Consider the following 2963-nt stretch of genomic DNA (forward strand, 5'->3'; position numbering starts at 1 on the left):
GACAATGTCGCTTATTAAGAAGGCACTTAAGGGGCATTATTATTTTAAGGGGGTGCTAAAGGGGCATTATTATTTTAAGGGGGTGCTAAAGGGGCATTATTGCTTTATAAGGGGCTCTCTTTCTTAGGAGAGAAGCCGGCAGTCTTGACATAGAGTATTGTGCTCGAGGAAAGGATCAAGTCCCGTTTGTTTAGAGAAGACCTTAGCACCAATAAGACAGAAAGAGATTGAGCTGCTGCAAATGTGAAAGTTTTATTCCAGACCAAGGCATTATTGCTTTATAAGGGGCTCGCAGACCATTACATCTTTCTTAGGAGAGAAGATGGCACTCTTGACATAGAGTATTGTGCTCGAGGAAAGAACCAAGTCCCGGTTTGTTTGGAGAAGACCCTAGCACCAATAAGACATAAAAGAGATTGAGCTGCTGCAATGTAAAAGTTTTATTCCAGACCGGCATCACAGTAAAAAAACAAACAATCCAACGTTTCGATCTCAGCTGTGTGGATGGTGCCAAAGGGATAAGTGATGAAGATAGAGGCACCAGAATGGGGATGGCAGCTTGTACTGCCAGGGGACCACAGCATGTGTGAGAACAGCGCTGGCAGTACAAGCTGCCATCCCCCATCTGGCACCTCCACCTCCATCACTTACACCTTTGGCACCATCCACACAGCTGAGATCGAAACGTTGGATAGTTTGGATTTTACTGTGGTGCCGGTCTGGAATAAAACTTACACATTGCAGCAGCTCAATCTCTTATTTTACAGTTGCAATCCCCCATTTCCCCTCTAGGTGGTGATGTTACCATAGGGGTCCAATTTTCTGATTTCTGCAAGATTTCCATCAGAACCAAAAGAATGAAGGGAAAGTTTATTGCAGACATTCCTACTGCTGGAAATGATTGCATTATTGAGGGAACTGACAATGTCGCTTATTAAGAAGGCGCTTAAGGGGCATTATTATTTTAAGGGGGCGCTAAAGGGGCATTATTGCTTTATAAGGGGCTCTCAGACCATTACTACTTTCTTAGGAGAGAAGATGGCACTCTTGACATAGAGTATTGTGCTCGAGGAAAGGACCAAGTCCCCGTTTGTTTGGAGAAGACCTCAGCACTAATAAGACAGAAAAGAAATCGAGCTGCTGCAACGTGAAAGTTTTATTCCAGACCGGCACCACAGTAAAATCCAAACAATCCAACGTTTTGACCTCAGCTTTGTGGATGGTGCCAATGGTATAAGTGATGGAGGTGGAGGTGCCAGGTGGGGGACAGCAGCTTGTACTGCCAGGGGAAAACTGTGTGAGTACAGTCTGCCATCCCCCACCTGCCGCCTCCACTTCCATCACTTATACCTTTGGCACCATTCACACAGCTGTGGTCGAAACGTTGGATTGTTTGGATTTTACTGTGGTGCCGGTCTGGAATGAAACATTCATATTACAGCAGCTCGATCTCTGTTCTGTCTTATTGGTGCTAAGGCCTTCTCTCCACAAACGGGGAGTTTGTACAAGCTGCTGTCCCCCACCTAGTGCCTCCACCTCCATCACTTATATCTTTGGCACCATCCACATAGCTGAGGTCGAACCATTGGATTGTTTGGATTTTACTGTGGTGCCGGTCTGGAATAAATCTTTCACATTGCAGCAGCTCGATCTCTCTTCTGTCTTATTGGTGCTGGGGTCTTCTCTCCACAAACGGGGACTTGGTCCTTTCCTCGAGCACAATACTGTAAGTCAAGAGTGCCAGCTTCTCTCCTAAGAAAGTAGTAATGGTCTGAGAGCCCCTTATAAAGCAATAACGCCTCGGTCTGGAATAAAACTTTCACAATGCAGCAGCTCGATCTCTCTTCTGTCTTATTGGTCCTGCCATCTTCTCTCCACATTACTACTTTCTATCAGGGCACTCGGTAATTCATACTTTTAAGGGGGGTGTTATTTATTTTTTAAAGGGGCACTCACTGTGTCACTACTTCATAAGGGGACACTTGGGATATTATTACTTTATCATGGGGCACTATGACAATTATTACTGTATAAGGGGGCACTTTTATATTTAATAATTTTTGGACCACCATTTAAGCTTTTGATTACTTGGCCTACATGAGAGATCTCCGGAGAGCTTCGTGCTCACTATTTATGTCACATGAGATTTACGATGCCGTCCCTGCACCTAATAAGATCAGAGTCTGGGCCGGCGGTGCAACATCCTCAGGTATGCTATATATAACCACCGCGGTGGCATTAATCCCACAAGTAGCTTTCCCAGGTGCCGGGGACGAGTCTTGTAGAAGATTGCAACCTCTCACAATTCCGGACGCCATGGCACATAGTGTGCGGAGACTTTACATATTCCCGTGTTAAGTGCCTGTCATTACCGTAACAGAGGAAAACATATTTCACACATGTTCTGCCAAGATGAAAACCACCTGACGAAATCCTGGCTCGGCTTGTGAGAACTGGAATCTGATGATGCCACCCGTCTGCCCGCCTGTGCTCCAAACATATAGTTAGGTTGATTATACTTGGCAGAAAAAAAAACACAACTCAGAGTCAATGGCGGCACCTTGTAAAGTCCATGGGCCTCCTACTGTTTATACTGTATATACAACTGTGAAAGACAAGAAAAAGGTGCACATCTTCTGTACGTATGGCGGCACTATTCTGTGAACCAGACCCGAAACCTGCACAGTCCTACCACACAAAAATAATGCCCCTAATGGAGCTTCACAATGTTCCCACACACTCTTATACTCATTTTATGCTTCTACGTGGTGTGAAGCTTCCCACATACTGTAATTCCCACACAGTGTATTCCCCCACATATAATACATTCCCCCCACACACACTGTATGATGGCCATATATATATATATATATATATATATATATATATATATATATATATATATACAGTATATATATAAAACCCCCACATTGCCCCCCACACAGTATGATGCTCCCACAGTA

This window comes from Anomaloglossus baeobatrachus, chromosome 10, assembly GCF_048569485.1.
Source record: "Anomaloglossus baeobatrachus isolate aAnoBae1 chromosome 10, aAnoBae1.hap1, whole genome shotgun sequence".
In the NCBI taxonomy this organism is placed as follows: domain Eukaryota; kingdom Metazoa; phylum Chordata; class Amphibia; order Anura; family Aromobatidae; genus Anomaloglossus; species Anomaloglossus baeobatrachus.